This window comes from Doryrhamphus excisus, chromosome 17 (assembly GCF_030265055.1).
Source record: "Doryrhamphus excisus isolate RoL2022-K1 chromosome 17, RoL_Dexc_1.0, whole genome shotgun sequence".
Taxonomy (NCBI): domain Eukaryota; kingdom Metazoa; phylum Chordata; class Actinopteri; order Syngnathiformes; family Syngnathidae; genus Doryrhamphus; species Doryrhamphus excisus.
In genome coordinates, this window is record NC_080482.1 from 13,457,157 (window position 1) to 13,478,518 (window position 21,362).

Here is a 21,362-nt window from a genome sequence, read left to right on the forward strand (position 1 = left end):
TGAGCACTTGTTTGTTTGATCCGTGTGGATTGGATTTCACGGCTGATGGATACAAGTAATCTGACACGCTAATGGCAGGATATTGCAACACATCTAAGGTGGGTTGTATATTCACAACAAATGTGGTATTTCAAGTTGTAAAAATATTCTTAATGCTATCACTGTTGAGTGAAATTACTCTAAGTTGGGATTTTTCATTTTTATTTTGTTGTTCATTCATTCATTTTCTACCGGTTATCCCCACGTGGGTGGCGGGGGTGCTGGAGCCTATCCCAGCTGTCTTCGGGTGGGGTACACCTTGGGCTGGTCGCCAGCCAATCACAGTGCACATATAGACAAACAACCATTCACACTCACATTCACCTATGGACAATTTGGGGTCACCAATTAACCTAGCATGTTTCTGGAATGTGGGAGGAAACCGGAGTACCCGGAGAAAACCCACGCATGCACGGGGAGAACATGCAAACTCCACACAGTTAGATATGGTAACATTGGAGAACACCGCCAATTTGTATTTGCACATACTGTAAAGGTCATTTTTTCATTCATTCATTCATTCATTTTCTACCGCTTTTTCCTCACAAGGGTCGCGGGGGTTGCTGGAGCCTATCCCAGCTGTCTTCGGGCGAGAGGCGAGGTACACCCTGGACTGGTCGCCAGCCAATAAGGTCATTTTTACTATTAACAATTATTATTATTAGGTTCAGTGATAGTCCGTTTTTATTTTATATACATTTTTATACATTCCAGATGTCATTAATATATACAGGAGGTTCAACAGTTTTGGTCCCATGACCCCTGGGGTACACCACACCATATATCTCAGCTTGCAAATGTACATATATTCTCCTAGCTTCACATATTGCTTCCTGTTTGCAGTAACCTTTTAACCAGTTCAACCCTGTGATTCCATACCTTCTTAGTTTTTTACATAGGATATTGTAATTAAGCTGCACGCCGGACCAGCACACAGGCCACACACCTAGGAGACCCGAATTCGATTCCAACGTCTCTGTATGGAGTTTGCATGTTCTCTCCGTGCGTTCATGGGTTATCTCCCGGTACTCCGGTTTCCTCCCACATTCTAAAAACATGCTAGGTTAATTGGTGACTCCAAATTGTCCATAGGTATGAACATGAGTTGTTTCTCTGAGCTGCCCTGTGATTGGCTGGCAACCAGTCAAGGGTGCACCTCTCGCCTGAAGATAGGCTCCAGCATGCGTTGCAACCCTCGTGAGGATAAGCTGTAGAAAATGAACGAATTAATGAATGTATTGAATGCTTTCCCTGTGCTCTTTCAACACTCAAAAAGTAAATGTTTAGCCTCAACAAAAAAAATCAACGCAACAGTTTCCATTAGTCTTTCTTAGTTATGACAACTTAATTTGAAATTGCTTTGAACCAACAAACAATATTGCATTGCACGAATTAGCTTTTCCTCTTCACTCAAAGCTTATTTTAAGTAATGCTTAATGAATAATTGTTGTCATAGGGACAAGTTTTGAAGTTCGTAACTCAAAAAAATATGTTAAGTCATCTGACAGTCATTTCATTCATTCATTCATTTTCTACCGCTTATCCTCACAAGGGTCGTGGGGGTGCTGGAGCCTATCCCAGCTGTCTTGGGGCGTGAGGCGGGGTACACCCTGGACTGGTCGCCAGCCAATCACAGGGCACATATAGACAAACAACCATTCACACTCACATTCATACCGGAATACCATGGACAATTTGGAGTCGCCAATTAACCTAGCATGTTTTTGGAATGTGGGAGGAAACCGGAGTACCCGGAGAAAACCCACGCATGCACGGGGAGAACATGCAAACTCCACACAGAGATGGCCGACGGTGGAATTGAACCCTGGTCTCCTAGCTGTGAGGTCTAGCTTAACTTAAAAAATAAAGTTAGCAACTTAGAAAGTTTATCTAAATCCATGAATTACATTTTTTTACATTGCATTTATGTATTAAATCAAGTGGTGTCAACAGATACTCTGAATTACTTTTTAGAGTGTACGTGTCTAGTATATAGTGCTATAATAAATTTCTCTCTTTCTTTCTCTCTCCACATATATACGTATATATATACTAAATAGTAAGAATAATAAAAAGTTCAAGACAATTAATATTACAGTTCCATTTTGCAGCCTGATGCTGTAACATTTATGGGTCTCGATGAAATGATAATATTGATCTGACCTTGATGAGTCTTCATGCCAGACGTCGTTAAAGGTGCAAGTTTCTCCCTTATCCAAAGGATGGCAGTACAACATAAAGCAAGCCGGCACTTTACACCCTCCGATTGCCGCCTCCTTCTCAGACCCCCACCCCCCTCTGAGGGCCCCCAAGCTTTCATCTGCTGGCTTGGATTTATTTCCTCACAGTGTAGAGCAGCTCATCTAATAGCATGTACGTTTTGTTGTCACCTGAGGGCGTTTTGTGGTCACGCCCCAAATAGATGTACCTGTTTGTGCTGCGCTCAGAGTTCACACAATTTTACACCTCAGCATGCAGTTAAGCACCAGATTACATGTGTGCTTATTTTTGGACACGTGTTAGTATGTGTGTGTGTGCAACTTAATTTGATGATCGCTAAAGGAGCAACGAGGCCTTTGATCCGTCCCCGACAACAACACGCTTTTTTCATTTAACGTGCGACATGTCGAATGGCGTCATATTTTAGAGGGTTGTTTTGCATCTTCATCGGCAACGCCCTCGAGACGCCTTAACGCGAACCCTGACCGCTGACCTCATTTTGATAGACTCAATCCGAACAATCTCCACGTCCTTCACCCCATCTGATCCGCCGGCCCTCAAGAGGCCGATCTTTACATCCGTGATGCTATCAGAGACGTCTGAGTTCCCTTAAATGAGACAAGGAAACAATCAGGATCCTAAATTAGCTTCTAGTGGAAGTTTAATGCAATCAGGAGGATCCTGAACGATATGGATCAGAGATGTGTGTTACTGCTATGCCCTTATTCACTCTGGTGTGCTTCTTCTTTATCTTTTAGCCCTTCACCCTTCCCAACGCTTCACTTTTGGACGTGATGTGCCTTCTCCCTTCACTATGATTATTTAAAAAATAAAATACAAGCTATAAAGCAGTCTGTTAATGCCAGTCGACAGGAAAAGTTTGAGAAAATGAAGAAGAATCTAGGGTCTGGGCGGCACGGTGATCTAGTGGTCAGCACGCAGACCCCACAGCTAGGAGACCATGTTTCTGGAATGTGGGAAGAAACCAGAGTACCCAGAGAAAACCCACACATGCACGGGGAGAACATGCAAACTCCACACAGTTAGATATGGTAACAATGGAGAACACCGCCAATTTGTATTTGCACATACTGTAAAGGTCATTTTTTCATTCATTCATTCATTTTCTACCGCTTTTTCCTCACAAGGGTCGCGGGGGTTGCTGGAGCCTATCCCAGCTGTCTTCGGGCGAGAGGCGGGGTACACCCTGGACTGGTCGCCAGCCAATAAGGTCATTTTTACTATTAACAATTATTATTATTAGGTTCAGTGATAGTCCGTTTTTATCTTATATACATTTTTATACATTCCAGATGTCATTAATATATACAGGAGGTTCAACAGTTTTGGTCCCATGACCCCTGGGGTACACCACACCATATATCTCAGCTTGCAAATGTACATATATTCTCCTAGCTTCACATATTGCTATATGTGCCCTGTGATTGGCTGGCCACCAGTCCAGGGTGTACCCCGCCTCTCGCCCGAAGACAGCTGGGATAGGCTCCAGCACCCCCGCGACCCTCGTGAGGAAAAGCGTTAGAAAATGAATGAATGAATGAAAGAAGAATCTACTGCAAAAACAGCAGTGAAAGATTGTTTATATGACTGAAGAGCACTGCTTTTGAGGACCTTATATATCTTCTATTAAGACAGGAGCGCTTTGCAGTTTTTGAGGTCCTTCTGTAAAAACACTAGTCAAAGATCCTTTACATGAAAGGAAAACTCTTGTTATTTTTAAGGAGCTACTGCAAAAACTGTAGTCAAAGTCCCTTTCACAACAAGAGCACGCTGCTGTTTATATAACAAGTGCTCTGCTGTTTTTAAGGCACTGCTACAAAAACAGTCGTCAAAGACCCTTTATATGACAGGATATAGCACTCTACTGTTTTTAAGAACCTATTGCAAAACTGTTGTCAAAGATTGTTCATTGTTCAGAAGTGATCTGCTGTTGTGCTAAAAATGATTGATGTCCAGACAGGACCTACTGCTAAACACTACAGAGATCCTTTATATGAAACACTACTCAAAGATCCTTTATATGAAAGGAGCATTGTTATTTTTACATCTCTATTGCAAAAACAACAGTCAAAGATTCACTATATGACAGGAGTTTCCTGTGGTTTTAGGAAAACCTGCTGCAAAAATGTTAGTCAAAGATCCTTTATTCAACAGGAGCACCGTGCTGTTTTAAGCATCTACTGCAAAAACTGTCAGACTGTCAAAGACCCTTTATGTGACATGAGCATTCAGCTGTTATTGCAGCTGCTTACTGCAAAAACGTTTGTCAAAGATCCTACAGATCCTACTTGTAGAACCTGCTGCAAAAATGCTACTCAAAGACCCTTCATACAATATGCTGTTTTAAGGATCTACTACAAACTGGAGTGCTCTGTTGTTTTTAAGGAGTGAGTTGTTTTTAAGTATGTCGGGCTGGACGAGTGGTTAGCGCACAAGCCACACAGCTCAAAGACCTGAGTTCGATTCCACCCTTGGGTATCTCTGTGTAGAGTTTGTATGTTCTCCCCCCGTGCATGCGTGGGTTTTCTCCGGGTACTCCGGTTTCCTCCCACATTCCAAAAACATGCTAGGTTAATTGGTGACCCCAAATTGTCCATAGGTATGAATGTGAGTGTGAATGGTTGTTTGTCTATATGTGCCCTGTGATTGGCTGGCGACCAGTCCAGGGTGTACCCTGCCTCTCGCCTGAAGACAGCTGGGATAAGCTCTTGAAATGATATGAAACTAATAAAGGCATGTCTTATCTTATGTGTCAGGAGTGCTCTGATGTTTTAGAAGGCCTTTTGTAAAAATTCTAGTCCAAGATCCTCTATAGGGCCAGAGTGGAGTGTTCTACTGATTTTAAGAACCTACTGCAAAAATGCTCATCAAAGATTTTGTATATTACAGGAGTGCTGTGCTGTTTTTTTTGCGGTCTGGTCTGATGTTATCCACAGCCTGCATTTGGCCCCGGGGTATAAATATATTTTTTTGCCGGGTCTCCCTGTCCTTCCTAACAATATTTCCAACATGTCCAACTTGGGCATTAGGATGCAAATGAATGAATATGCTGCTTGAATTCTGCCTAGTAACAAGAGGCTGTCCATGAAGAAGACTTGGCCATGATGCAGTGTCCGCTAGAGAACTCATATCAGGCAAAAGGAAAGAGTCTTGTACTTTCTTGATTCCCTTTGAGATAATTCAGCTGTAAATAATCGTAAATAACATTTGTGGTGCCGGGATGATGGTAGCCTGGTGTTGTCAGGGTGTGGAGAAGATTTGAGGTTGTCTCTGTGGGAGATGACCACTGCTGGCTCTGGGAGATAAATAGCAAAGTGAAAAAGTTGTAAAAAAAAAAAAAAAAGATTACAGGGAGCAGAAGCAGAACCTTCAGGCCATGTGATGAACTGCTCCACTGCAACTTTTCACACTCTACACTTTCTGGCCCAGACTGGAGCGCGTCCTCATTCCGGAGCTTTGTGACCCGCCGAGAGCGGCCGCCCTGACCCCGAAAACGGCTCCATTGACTTCCTACTTGTGCGCTGACGGGGAACCGTGACATTTACATTGGCGCTGCTTTGCCGTACCAAACAGGTCGCAGCATCAAAAGTGTGCCTCAAGGAGCCGTAGACTCCATCCGTCTCTGTTGGGTCACCAAAATGGCGTCCCCTATTCGCGTCCTGCTTTTCCTATCTCTCCCTGGCCAGTAACTTGCCGGAACACATTTAGATCCCGCACCAGTCCTCGGTGCCCACTCATCACTCTCGCGCTGTTTGAAGATTACGCCGCTCAGAGACATCCTCGCTGGGCAGGCAGGCAGCTTAGAGGCCAAAATCCGTAATCCCTTACCCTTCATGGGAATTCTCCATGCACTTCAGCCCACTGAAATACGGCGCCGCTGCAGCAGCCTCTCACGGTCGGAGAACTATTAGGGCCTGGGGCGGAGATAGATGGACGACACGTCCCGATGAATGTGCAGGCAGTTAAATTTAAAAGTAACTTCTATAGCCGCTGCTCAGCAATCCTATTGGCAAGCAGACTGTGATGTGAGGGCTTTTCTTACATGTCGCCTTTATTTATCATCAGAGAGCAACATACAAGGACGCCACGATTCTCTCCACCTTCGCTGTTGACGACTCTTCTTCCTGAGACACGCGTTCAAAACAATCCCAAGAAAACCTTCCAGCACGGCTTTTTAACAATTCAACCTCGTTTGGAGAAGAAAACTTGAATTCACACAAATACAAAAACAAGTGTGGAACCCGCTGTTAGGATTTTTGCTTTGGGTTTTGCGGGGCTGATTGTCTTAAATGTTGTGCAGACCTGTGTGTGAGTGTTTTTTGGAGGACCCCACCTCGCTGGATGGGCTGCAGCAGGGGACCAGCCCTTCATAAAGAGGAAAGGGAGACGCCAGGAGGACAAAGAGCATCTCCCATCTGTCCGCACCTCGTTTTTTGGACGACAGTATTGGATAACTTTTCTCTTTATGTTAGGCTTTGGTGTTTTTACCCCAGCCAGGGAGTAACACCTGCTTATCTGATGGCAGTATTGTGTGTTATCACATACTACAGTATTAATTGTCCCTGTACCCTAGAAAGCGCCCATGAATGATACGGGAAAAGGCCGAAATGATACTGTGTCAAAGCCCAGGGCAGTGATACTGATAAAATATAGAGTTTAACCATGTCCAGTATCAGCCCCCGTAGCTGTCCACTCAGAGCGCGCTGCTCTGGTATCGTGCCTGTGAAACAACCAATCAGAGAACAGCACACCAGTGCTTAGTGCCTAGTGCTTCTCCAGTTACCAAAAAACCCAAACTTGATTAATGGAACTTTAATTGTCAGACATTGATAAGATAAGACGGTTGATAAAATATTATAGTTGAAATATTTTTGCAATTGTTGTGTTTACACTGTTTAGATATAATACATGTAATAAACTGAACATTTTCTGGAAACAAAATGGTCTTTTGATTAAATAGTACATGATAATAAGCTCATGATTAAATAGTATGTGATAATTATAGGTTATCACATGGTTTGTCTGGTATCAGGCCAGGTATCATGCCCCCAAGTGACAATCAAGTTTGGGTTTTTTGGTGACTGGAGAAGCACTAGGCACTAAGCACTCGTGCGCTGTTCTCTGATTGGTTGTTTCACGGGCACGATACCAGAGCAGCGCGCTCTGAGTGGACAGCTACGGGGGCTGATACTGGACATGGTTAAACTCTATGTTTTATCAGTCTCACTGCCCTGGGCTTTGACACAGTATCATTTCGGCCTTTTCCCGTATCATTCATGGGCGCTTTCTAGGGTACAGGGACAATTAATACTGTAGTATGTGATAATAAGATCATCACATGGTTTGTCTGGTATCAGGCCCAGTATCATGCCCCCGCCTGGCCTGATACCAGACAAACCATGTGATAACCTATAAGTCCCAAGCTGTGATCCAAAGGTTGGGCTATAGGGAACAGTGGTGTTTTCCTATACTAGTTAGAGCCGAGAGTCCGAGAGAGAAGAAGAGAAGGCGAGCGTGTCACTACGCCACACTTGCATTTCTGATTGCATTTTCCATGCCATAAGGCGTCTACATCCGCTCGGCCTGGTTTTCTGCAGTCACATGAAAGGCAGGTGTAATCTGTTCCAATCCAGTCTGCCACATTTGAGAAATTACAACACAATTGATTTTCTTTTAATATCATAGCCAAAGTGCAAGTGGACAATTTATGAGCCCTCTTTTCTTGGTTCTATAAATAATTTTAGGGTTTTTTTGCCACTGAAAAAATATCCATCCATTTTCTATGCCGCTTATCCTCATTGGGGTAGTGGTTCACCGATACTCACAAAAAGCATTTGCAGGGAAGATATGTTTAGATGAATCTTCTTGCTTAATCTGTCATTGCGTTCTGCTTATGGTTGTTTACATTCAAATAGAACTGTTTTGAAATTGTGTAACTTTTTACATGGCTCAGTCTCGGTGGATGTCATAAGACAATATGCTAACAGACTATTTTAATAATAGTCACTGATAAAATAACCCACCAATATATTACACGAACGAAGTATAGTTATTGACAATTTATGTTCATACATTTTAAGAATAACAACTACCAGAAAATGAGACATCACAGAAGCGCTGTCGTAAAAATTTGCTAATGGCAGAAGTGATGTAGTTCTCGTGCATGCGTGGCACCGATTGCATTTCTGGGATTCCAACATTAAAATTGACACAAATGTTATTGCGGCGACCCGGCGGTCTAGTGGTTAGCGCGCAGACCTCACAGCTAGGAAACCAGGGTTTGATTCCACCCTCGGCCACCTCTGTGTGGAGTTTGCATGTTCTCCCCGTGCATGCGTGGGTTTTCTCCGGGTACTCCGGTTTCCTCCCACATTCCAAAAACATGCTAGGTTAATTGGTGACTCCAAATTGTCCATAGGTATGAATGTGAGTGTGAATGGTTGTTTGTCTATATGTGCTCTGTGATTGGCTGGCCACCAGTCCAGGGTGTACCCCGCCTCTAGCCCGAAGACAGCTGGGATAGGCTCCAGTACCCCCGCGACCCTCGTGAGGAAAAAGCAGTAGAAAATGAATGAATGGATGAATGAAATGTTATTGCCAACATTTTTTGAAAGCAAATGTTGTGAAATATATTTTACAGTATATTACAATAATACAATATTTCCTTTAATGTGTCATTTTTCACTCTGCAAAGTAGTTTTTTGTGATATGTATTTTCTCACAGGTAATTTGTACCGTCTCTCAAACCTTTGTTTCAAGCATGTTTTTGGAATGTGGGAGGAAACCGGAGTACCCGGAGAAAACCCACGCATGCACAGGGAGAACATGCAAACTCCACACAGAGATGGCCGAGCGGGTCACAGATTTATCAGAATAATTACAAGTCAAGTCTCATCAAGATAAGACAGGTTGAGTCATGTCCCAAGTCATCAGCTTGAAATTTTCACAGCTAGGGGACCCAAGTTCAATTCCACCCTCGGCCATCTCTGTGTAGAGTTTGCATGTTCTCCTCATGCGTGCGTGGGTTTTCTCCGGGTACTCCGGTTTCCTACCACATTCCAAAAACGTGTGGGAGGATAAGCGGTAGAAAATGAATGAATTCATGTTTTGTTCTTATTTGCAGAAATCTCTCTTGGAAGTGGACAACATGCATGCTTGCAGAGACATTTGTAGCGAGTTTCTTGGAAAATCCAAGGCTGATATTTATAAGCAGCTGGTGGAAAACCTCCTGAAGTCCTACAAAGCTACACTTTTTTGCATTCCCATCTAGATTTTTTTCCATTGAACTGTGGAGAAGTATTGGTATTGGTATTAGTTGGAATGTGGTCAGGATAGGAGACAAGCAAAAAAGCCTCCTTCAGATATTGAATGGGGAGAAGAAGAAAAATGGCCTCCTTTGTTTACTTTATTGAATTAAACGTATCATCACTGTATTTAAAGAGTTTAATAAATATTTTCCAGAGTTTGTTTCCAAGGACGGCCTTCATGTTAGTGACTCCATAGTGACCTTGATGAGTGAGGAGTCACCTGTACGCCGGAAATATTTGGCATGCGCGGTGGCGTCGAGGGCAGAACGTGTGTCGCTGAGCTGGCGTCGGCTTGAGCCGGCTCAAGGTCACTGCTCGATTTAACGCAGATGCATTTTTAAAAAAAAGAGTGCATCATCCCTCTCCTCCTTTGTCAGCGTACGTAGTCCATCTCTGTCAGGCTGCAGCTCACCTTCGGTGGTGGCGAGGTTGTCCACGTTATAAATCACACGTCTTCACTTCCAAGAGGCTTCTAATTGTTATAGCTGGTTATATTTCCATGCTGACGCCACAGGGACTGTGACCAGGCCCTGTTGACATTTACAGCAAATACACACGAGACAAAAAGCTTTGACATGTCATTCTCTAGTGCTAGCATGGCATTAAGGAGATTATTGCCTAAGTCTCAGGTGATGCAAGTGTGCCGGCTGTGCTAACAGATTAGCATCTACTATGTAGATCTACTATGTAGATCTACTATCTACTATAATATATAGTAAATATAGACACTAGTAGATCTACTATAGCAGTGTTTTTCAACCTTTTTTGAGCCACGGCACGTTTTTTTACATTGTAAAAATCTTGTGGCACACCACTAACCAAAAATGTTCCAAAATGTCACCACGACCTCACACGTGCATCAATAAGTCTATCGGAGGAACAAGGTAGGTGTTGCCACACGGACCAATATTACATTGCTCTGCCAGTCTTTACACCACAGACACTCCACAGTAGCCACGTTTTTACATCACCACTTTTTCTCTTTCCGAATGGCCTTTCGGGAAACAATGGTATCCATGGAAAGGAATATTCCAATCTCTTGTCTACATGCACTGTGAAAATCAACCAGAATAGTCAATAGGGCATGCCCAGTAAAACGTAAACATCAACATCACGTGATACCGACTTCCGCAAGTTTTTCTTTCACTTGTTGGAATAACTCCGTATTGCCAGTTTTTCGTCTGTCCAGTCTTGAAATTTAGTTTGAATCAAAAACAAACTTTGCTTAGTCCAGTGCCGATTGCTGGCCTCCATTTTTAAAAGTGAAGAACGTCTGGATCTGCGTGTTACGTCATATCTGAGCATGCGCTGAAAGAACGCACCCGGGATCAATTTAAACAGGAAAAGATCAAATTCAATCTTGCTAATATTTTATAATTAAACTGAGGACATGTTTTATATAGATATATATTTTCTTTTTTAATAAAACTGCACTTGTGAATAAAGTATAGAAGGGTTTAGATTCTGTTCCACAGATGGCGCTAATGCACTTGAAAGCTGCTTGCCAACCGCCAACAAACAACAGAAGAAGAAAAACACCACGAAGAAGAAGGCACCCTGACAACTTTCCGTTTGAGCGGGTACAAGATACCTCAATCGGATTGGTTAAAGGAATATTCCATCCCTGTTCAATTCTTTCCGTTTGAGCAAATAAACCAAATGCAATTGGAATATTTGGGTCCATGTATATTATTGACATAATGGCTATTGACATAATATTTGCAAATGATGATTAATAAATGTTAATTATAAAAAGTGATATTGGATAATTCCTCACGGCACACCTGACGTTTTCTCAAGGTACACTAGTGTGCCGCGGCACAGTGGTTGAAAATCACTGTACTATAGCATCTACTACATCTATCTATGCATATGCTGTGAATCGTTCTTTTACGGCAATTAAATCAGAGTCATTAGTTCACGCTGCCTGCTGTGCAGATGCAGACGAGTAAAAAAAAAAAAAAAAGCAAAAACGCAGTCATAATCCTCTTACTTCTCAAAGCAAACATGGCTGACAACGATGCAAAAGTGTATCGACGCAGCATGGCGCATGCACACATATAAAAGTCAAATCCTTCACTGTAAAGATGGAATCAAATATCTATCAATGGCTCTGCCGTTAGCCGTCTGTGTTGTCCTCTATGGCAGTGATTTTCAACCACTGTGCCGCGGCACAGTACACACTAGTGTACCTTGAGAAACCGTCAGGTGTGCCGTGAGGAATTATCCAATATCACTTTTTATAATTAACATTTATTAATTATCATTTGCAAATATTATGTCAATATCCATTATGTCAATTGTATACATGGACCCAAATATTCCAATTGCATTTGGTTTATTTGCTCAAACGGAAAGAATTGAACAGGGATGGAATATTCCTTTAACCAATCCGATTGAGGTATCTTGTACCCGCTCAAACGGAAAGTTGTCAGGGTGCCTTCTTCTTCGTGGTGTTTTTCTTCTTCTGTTGTTTATTGGCGATTGGCAAGCAGCTTTCGTGTGCATTAGCGCCATCTGTGGAACAGAATCTAAACCCTTCTACAGTAAACCTCGGATATATCGGATTCAATTGTTCCCACTGGTTTTGTCCGATATAAGCGAAATCCGTTATATGCGTATTCCGGGAAATGTCAGTTTTACGCATATATCGGATTTATATCCGGTATATGCGTAAATCGGATTTTATCCGTTATAAAAAGGCACTTCCTTGACTATGTTTCCAATGTACCTGGACGCGCAGGCAACGCTGCAAACGCTGCAAATGACGTCGTATAGCGGCCTGTCACGATTCGGCGAATCGGAGCGCCATGATGCGGCCATCCAATATATGCGAGGGAAATTTAATGGAAATGCATTGGAACGGGACTGGAGATTTTGTCCGAAATAGGCGAAATCCGTTATAAAAAATCCGATATATGCAATGAATTTTTATTGGAAATGCATTACAGAAAAATTGGTTCTTTTTTATCTGTCCGTTGTGAGCGAATTTCCGATATATCCGAGTCCGATATATCCGAGGTTTACTGTATATTCACAAGTGCAGCTTTATTAAAAAAGAAAATATATATCTATATAAAACATGTCCTCAGTTTAATTATAAAATATTAGCAAGATTGAATTTGATCTTTTCCTGTTTAAATTGATCCCGGGTGCGTTCTTTCAGCGCATGCTCAGATATGACGTAACACGCAGATCCAGACGTTCTTCACTTTTAATGTTCTTTTCTTTTCATCTTTTAATTCCATGATTTTGCATTCAATACGCTCCTCATTAAAGTGGATCCCCATACATTCACATCTCTCAAATTCATTTATTTCATTAATTAACGTGACGTGTTTTGACAGCGGACAGAATCACAGTGAAGCGTCCCCACGCCGTGTGTATTGAAGTACACAACAGCGACACGAAATGGCACACCGTTTCTTTACAGTCCACAACCAGTGACACAAGTCCATTCAGTAAACTTTGTGTGTCATTCAAGGCCACAGCGATGCGACACAACGAGGATTCACAAACACACTTGATTTGGTTTGAAAACATCAGCGTTGCATTCTGCTCTGATTTCCATTTAGCAGCACTCAGTGATTGCAGCTGCCAACGTGGATAAACACCTTGGATAAACACTCCAAGGCGTGTTCCACTGATGGACAATGAACGCCTCATGGAGTACTCGTGTTGTCGTCTGAGGCTGAAAGTGACATTCAAAGCTTTTCAACCTCTTTTCCATTCGCTTTGTGAGCAGGGAAATAATCTGCTTAATTAACTGATAATGAAAATTCATTTTAACGACCGCCCCTCGTGATTAAAATAAATATTGTTTTAACACAACAGCGACAAAGTAATTATAGTGTGTCCAACTGCTTATCACATTATGTGACGTGACAACAGCAACATAAGAACATAAGTGCATGAGGGTGAGGACAGAAAGTCTTCCTGTTTACCGATGCTTTACTTCCTGTGTTTATGAAAAAGAATAAAGGTGTTGAAAAAATTCATCATAAAATAAGATAAATACAATGATAATAAATACTAAAATAAATAACTATTGTCATTAGGGTCACGGGTATGCTGGAGCCTATCCCAGACATTCAAATAAAGATTGAAAAATAAAATATATATTTTTTAAAAAATCACAAAAATTGAATGAGAGTAGAAATATAAAAATATAAAAAAATAATGAACACAAATAAAGTGTTCAAAAGGCTAAATAAGATGAACAAATTAACAGATTAATTGTCAAATCAGCAAAACTTTTAAAAAGTGCTGAAAAATCTATATAAATATAAAATAAAAATGGATAAGTGAATATGGAAGCCACACGATGGACTAGTGGTTAGCATGTTGGCCACACAGTCAGGAGATCTGGAAGAGCTCGGTCTGAATCTCCTTTGGGCATCTCTAAGTGGAGTTGGAATGATTTCCGGGTACTCCGGCTTCCTCCCAGTTTCCAAATTTTCCAGTTCGGAAAAATTTTACAATGTATGAATAAATAAATGCAATTATTGCAATGATATTAACATTAATATTATTAATAATAATACATTTATTTATTATTATTAATATGTTTTTATAACAATTAATTACTAATAATAATTTTATTATCATTATTATTATTATATTATTATAAATAATAATAATCAGTTGGCCATCTCTGTGTGGAGTTTGCATGTTCTCCCCGTGCATGCGTGGGTTTTCTCCGGGTACTCCGGTTTCCTCCCACATTCCAAAAACATGCTAGGTTAATTGGCGACTCCAAATTGTCCATAGGTATGAATGTGAGTGTGAATGGTTGTTTGTCTATATGTGCCCTGTGATTGGCTGGCCACCATTGCAGGGTGTACCCCGCCTCTCGCCCCAAGACAGCTGGGATAGGCTCCAGCACCCCCGCAACCCTCGTGAGGAAAAAGCGTCAGAAAATGAATGAATGAATAATAATCAGTCAAATGAAATCTATTGCCTGATGCTTTTGAAAGTGGCATACATGCAGGCCAGACTCTCAGCTTTAACACTCTATGCAGTTTAGGGCCAACCACTGGTGGCATTTGGAGCTTTGGCGGGGCCAATTTCATTTGCAACTTTTGAAATCAAACCCTATTTGGGGCCACAAAGCAAATCTTGTTTCTGGCCACAAAAAGCCTACAGAGGCAGCAGTGCACACATACAGCACATTTAATGTTGCAATGCAATGGCAGCAGCGTGATGAAACTTTGGAAACACAAAGTGAAAAGAAGCTGACACGGACATGACACATGTTGGAAGCATGGATTAAAAAAAGGTGTCAATGTGTGTGTGAGACACGTTTGCTTATGAAGACTTTTCCCTCCAGAACATTCCCTAGTTTAACGATGTTGTCATGGAGCAGCTTTAATAAGATGGTGTGTGTGTGTGTGTGTGTGTGTGTGAGTATGAGTGTGTGTGTGTCTAATGAACGCTTGTGCTGTTTCCATCTCACAGCAGGATGCCACAGAGGCAACTGAGATGACAAAGGTTAATGAATTCTCCAATTTTACCTGATATGAGTGGAGGGGGAGGTGTATTGGTGCAATTAATTAAAAAAAGAAAAAAAAAAACACCAACAGCAGCGGGGCCACAACATTAGGTACACCTGCACAATCAAAAGACCTGGATGAGATAATGATAATGTCACTCAGATGAAGGAATACAATACGTATACTTTACATGCACACACACACACATATATATATATATATATATATATATGATTTTAAAAGTATGCTGCCCTACCAGCTAAAGAAATGCATTTTAATCTGTCAACGGTATATTGAACATGTGCCAGTATGTAGCTGGACTATGCTAGCCGACGCCTTTCCAATGTTACTTGGTCGTGTGGAAGAGTCAGAACAGCAAGCAGTATTAAACAGTTTATCAGTGTCCTAACTGTGTTTATTTTGTGTAAGTCATGGAGCAAAAGCTCTTGACTGTGTAGCATTATAGAGTGTGCATACAGGCAGCGGGGTTGCTAATAGCCCACCACAATTAGTGGCCACATTTGGTTACCAATGCTGTAAAATAAAACGCTAAAATGCTAAAGCTACTTACCATTGAGAGACATCTTGAAGTAACTTCATTTCTTGATAAACTTCGGACTGTCCAGTCTGTACTTCCGGATCAGATCCAGGATCCAACACATATGGCTGGATGTTAAAAGCGGACATTTTAAAAAGATAAATAAACTGGAACTCCTTTTAAGTACTCGCTAGTGTGACCAACCACAGCGGAGTGGGCGTGCCTGGAGGCGGGCCATTGTGGAATAAATGAAAAGACACCGTTTTCCCAGGAAGCACAAAAACAGTTGAATAGGTGCAGATTCTGGAAGAACTGTAAAGCTTTCTGTGCTGTTTATCGTGTGTAGCTGCTCTGTAGGAGTCCACAACTCAATACAAAGGGCCGAAAAATTAGCACAATAGGTCCCCTTTAACTTGGAGTGTGGAATGTGATTGCATTGATATATTGATATTTTTTTTATTTTAATTACTAAAAATGGTTGAAAAAAACTCCTCTTCCATTCATTCATTCATTCATTCATTTTCTACAGTTTTTTCCTCACGAGGTTCGCGGGGGGGGGGGGGGGGGGGGGGGGGATCACAGGGCACATATAGACAAACAACCATTCACACTCACATTCATACCTATGGACAATTTGGAGTCGCCAATTAACCTAGCATGTTTTTGGAATGTGGGAGGAAACCGGAGTACCCGGAGAAAACCCACGCATGCACGGGGAGAACATGCAAACTCCAAACAGAGATGGTCGAGGGTGGAATTGAACCCTGGTCTCCTAGCTGTGAGGTCTGCATGCTAACCACTATACCGCCGTGCCGCCCCACTCCTCTTCCAATGAAAAGTTATTATTATTCTTTTGATGTATTTTTTTTAGAAGCCGTTCAATTAATTAATGATTTAATTAATATTTGTAATATAATTCATTTCATTTTAATGTAATTGAACTGATATTTACTGTACACCTTTTTTTTTCTGGGGTCAGTCCTGGTGGTCCAGGTCAGTTTTCCAGCAAACATCTGCAGGATCATTCAGCGAGCTTGGAGGTCGTCGTAAGGAAGACTTACATGATTACGATGCCAACCACCTCTGACACCCCCTGAGCCGAAACCCAAGAACTTTCTAATCCCGCTAAATGTCAAAGCACCCCCCCCCCCCCCCCCCCCCCCACGTGCACGTCTCCACCGGCTGCCAAAAGGCCAGTGGTTAGTCATCTGTTTACTACTGCAGCTGCCGCCTGTCACTGGGACGCACACGCAACACTCCCATGATGCTCTCTGCCATTTCTAACACCTCCCACACACGCTACATTAATCTGGGGTCATGGGACCAGCCGGAGGACACGGTCATGCGGTGGCGGGCCTGGACGAGGAAGACGCTGATGACCAAATGGCATCAGATCCAGATAATACACATAACGCTGATTCATACATCCATAAAACACTCAACATGCCTATGAATGCCTATAAATGATGAACAAAAGGGATCATTGAACATTTAAGGCTACTTTTACTTAACATGACCGTTCCCAAAGACATGATGTGACAGAGAAATCAACACAGACACCACATTCCTGTTTTGCCATGAGTTATTTGCTGCATTCAATAGCATTTCTCACCTCAATAACCCAAAAGAAAGTTGCAAGTGGCAGCATTTTGTTCAAGAAGGTGAGATAGAGCGAGGACGCAGCACCACAAAATGACTGACAGGTATTAGAGTGCATCAAAGCATTCAAGTTCAAGCTAATTGATTTTAGCAGTAGCAGCGTGACATGTTTTTCCAACACTAATTAACATCCCGTCTTATTCAAGATGCTGACTCGGGGCGTTCAAATCCAGCATTTGATCTCTTTAACGTTTTTCTGTCATTTAGTTCTACAAGTCGTCTGCTTGTGGGGAGGAATGTTTGTGTTAAAAAAAAAAACAACTTTTGAGACGGTGCAGTGTGGCGATAATTGTCTCCCACAGGTGTCATCGCTGTCTTATTTATTCATGGTTTATTCATGGTCCTGGGTGGCAGGAAATATGCAACACTGAAGCATCACTGGCAACATTGGCATTTGGAAAGAAGGGAAAATATGATTTTTTTTTGTGGCTGGAAGTTCAAATATGGGAACAACAAAAATCGAAATGTCAAAAAACGTTTTTGTTTTTGCTCCCATTTTTCATGAGCTGAACTCAAGTCTCTCTCAAATATTGCCGACAAACCTGTCTCAGTTTGAATATCCATAATTCATAACTCATCTACCTCACAGGTGGGGCATATCAAGATGCTGATTGCACAGAACAATTATTGCAGTGGTGTGACTTAGGTTGGCCACAACAAAAGGCCACTCCACTCGTCTGTTCTATTGTTTACAGTATTGGCGATGAGCAAGCAGCTCACACAATTAGTAAGTTTGCTAGCCATATAATGCCATGACCAGACACGGTCTACAGCCAATCAGGAAACAGAAGACTAGAACACTCAAATTCCCACAATGCAATCCTTATTACATGGTCTGTAACAGCATTCATTCATTCATTTTCTACCGCTTTTTCCTCACGAGGGTCGCGGGGGTGCTGGAGCCTATCCCAGCTGTCTTCGGGCGAGAGGCGGGGTACACCCTGGACTGGTGACCAGCCAATCACAGGACACATATAGACAAACAACCATTCACACTCACATTCATACCTATGGACAATTTGGAGTCGCCAATTAACCTAGCATGTTTTTGGAATGTGGGAGGAAACCGGAGTACCCGGAGAAAACCCACGCATGCACGGGGAGAACATGCAAACTCCACACAGAGATGGCCGAGGGTGCGATTGAACCCTGGTCTCCTAGCTGTGAGGTCTGCGCGCTAACCACTCGACCGCTGTGCCGCCCAGGTACAGGTATGTATCTACAAATAAATTGTGGTTAATTATGAGTTAACTGTCTTCTTTGTAATTGCTACAGTGTGCTGCAGGCCACAAATGGACACATAGGACATATAGACTTTGTTTTGGAATAAGTTAAGAAAAATGTGAACGAAAAAGCTGAACACACGCAGGCCTAAGTCCTTGATGTTTGGTGGACCACGTGAGTGCTGCCAAGAAGGGAGTGGACTTGTGAATGGCAGGACCTCAAGGGGTTAGATTTCGGTCCAAATGTGTTGCATGAAGTCTGCACAGACTTGAAGATGAATGAGTACTCGTGCTTGGCAACATGGAGGCTCCAAGGCGTTGTGGGCACTTTGGACAGGGACAGGACAGAAGCAAGAGTCACCATCCTTGCGTTAATGAGGCTCTCCTGAGAAGGAGGAAAAAAGGCGAAAATAAAAAGACGGAGGAGACATTCGTCATCCTCGCTGAGGGAAAATGCTCTCAATTTACGAGTCAGGGGCTTCAAGCTTTGTTCCTCCCAATCGTAAATTTTTCTTTGTGTTGCGTCGTCCTTCAGGAGCGGCCCGCCATTACATTAGTGGAAGTGTGTGTGTCGATGTTTCCACTGTCATTGCCCTGAAAGCTTCACGTGGAGCCAATCATTAGCATAATGAAGCTTTAATAGCCATCTTCTTGACGACATGCAGAGGAGCAAACGCTCACAAAGCAGGATCAGCGCCCCCTGCTGGCTCCTCATCCCCATTTATTCCACATTCTCACGCAGTCTTTTTCGACTAGTCTACACTTCAAACATGTTTTATTTTGTCTCTTAGTACAAGGTAGTGTACAATCCCTCATCCTGATGTTTTATTATTTGGGATGCTGCCGACTGCTCTCTCACAAAAGCCCAACAACACTGTCTAAAATGCAGCGCAGGGGACATTCTAAAACTGTGAAAAAAGAAAAAAAAAAAGAACGGAGGAATTTTACAAAAATAATGTCGAAATAAGTTACAGTCCAGCAAGAAAAAGGTTATAGTTTGATGAAAATAATGTTCTAATATTATGAAATAACATCATTTCAGTAGCATAAAGTTCAAATATTACAAAGAAGGATGCTATTTTCATTCTAAGAAACAAATAAAACAACAAATAAAGAATAAAGTCCAAAAATAATGTAATTTTTGTAGCAGTAGCAGTAGAGTTAAAATATGAACGAAAACATCAAAATACAGGGTCAGGCAAAATGACCTGACATATTTGTAGGTTAAATAAAAGGCAAATAAAGTAAAGAAACAAAAAAGTGTTTTGATTCATTCATTCATTTTCGACCGCTTTTCCTCACAAGGGTCGCGGGGGGTGCTAGAGCCTATCCCAGCTGTCTTCGGGCGAGAGGCGGGGTACACCCTGGACTGGTCGCCAGCCAATCACAGGGCACATATAGACAAACAACCATTCACACTCACATTCATACCTATGGACAATTTGGAGTCGCCAATTAACCTAGCATGTTTTTGGAATGTGGGAGGAAACCGGAGTACCCGGAGAAAACCCACGCATGCACGGGGAGAACATGCAAACTCCACACAGAGATGGCCGAGGGTGGAATTGAACCCTGGTCTCCAAGCTGTGGGGTCTGTGCACTAACCACTCGACCGCCGTGCCGCCCACAAAAAAAGTGTTTTTATTTTCAAAAAGTACATATAATGCCATTTTGCTTTGTTTCTTTATAATGCCATTGTTTTTCGTTTCTTTTCTTTTTGCTGCCATGAATTGGACTGGGGAGCATCATGCTTTCATTGGTGGAAACGTTTATCAAAACAAACAAATCTGTAACTGCAACACAACCAGCGTTCCGTTTGCACTTTAATGTTGGTAGACATGATCCCGTACCAGCTCCAAACACCATCTTGTTATGGGTTACCAACTTCAGAGCTACTGGATCTACATTGAAACGAAAATCCACCAGCCAACCTCGCAACCGCCAGAACTGATTTAATTTTTAAAACACAATGAAACATAATGGCATTATACGTGCTTTTCGAAAATAACACTTTTTTTGTTTCTTTACTTTATTTGCCTTTTATTTAACCTACAAATGTGTCAGATCATTTTGCCTGACCCTGTATTATGAGAAACAAGTCAAACAAAACAAAGTTGCAATTTTTGGAAAATTAGGTTGGATATAATAATAATAGTTATAATATTATGAGAATAATAATCACATTAATTATTATAAAATTATTTAAGACGAAGGTTGAAATGTTTAGAAAAAATCAACAGCAAAATAGTAAAAAAAAAAACGTTGATACTAATAATGGGCTTTTTCACCTCTAACATAAAGCTCAGATGCAATTTTTTCTTGAAATATATACAATATTACTTGATAGTAGGGATGCACCAATCAATTGGCCACTGATCAACATTGGCCGATTGGCGTGTGGCAGCAAATCCTATGTTTCTGCTGTATCACACAGGGTTGCCAACAAAATGAGACGTGTCGTCGATGCTAGCTTGTTTCAGCAGTTCCACCATTCCTGCATCTTTGTTTACATGTTTTGCTTAGCTGTCACCGACTGTACTTCACCCACCTAGTTTCTGTTCTTCGCGCTCATCCTTTGTCATCTTTAGCAACATTAGCTTCTTTCATACAAACATCCTTTCCACCGCATAATTGTGTGCACGTTCACACAGAAAAAACAGCATCTGGGGGTGACATATAAAATACCTGACAGCGACAATTACTTTCCATACAACACAGTAAGAGAATAACGACATCCCCTTTTACACAGGCACCATTCCACACTTTGTTATGGCTCTGATGCTACCGTCATAAGTGGAACGTTGGCCGGATGACATTGTGACAAATGTAACGGAAATATCCTGCAAATTAAAGATATTGCAGT

The 21,362-nt window shown here is 41.9% G+C and overlaps 1 protein-coding gene across 3 annotated transcripts in view; it reads right to left on the reverse strand.

Annotated features, from left to right (window-relative positions):
- Positions 1-2,558: 2,558 nt before the first annotated feature.
- The window catches only part of LOC131105672 (neurexophilin-1), a 38,453-nt gene continuing 19,649 nt past the window's right edge, over positions 2,559-21,362 (reverse strand). For 2 of the 3 annotated variants that reach the window (XR_009119975.1, XR_009119974.1), the window contains one exon: positions 2,559-2,867. The gene's annotated coding sequence lies outside the window, so the exon portion shown is untranslated. Of the gene's footprint in view, positions 2,868-9,906; positions 10,118-21,362 lie in introns of those variants that run through there. The other variant, XR_009119973.1, reaches the window with a different exon arrangement.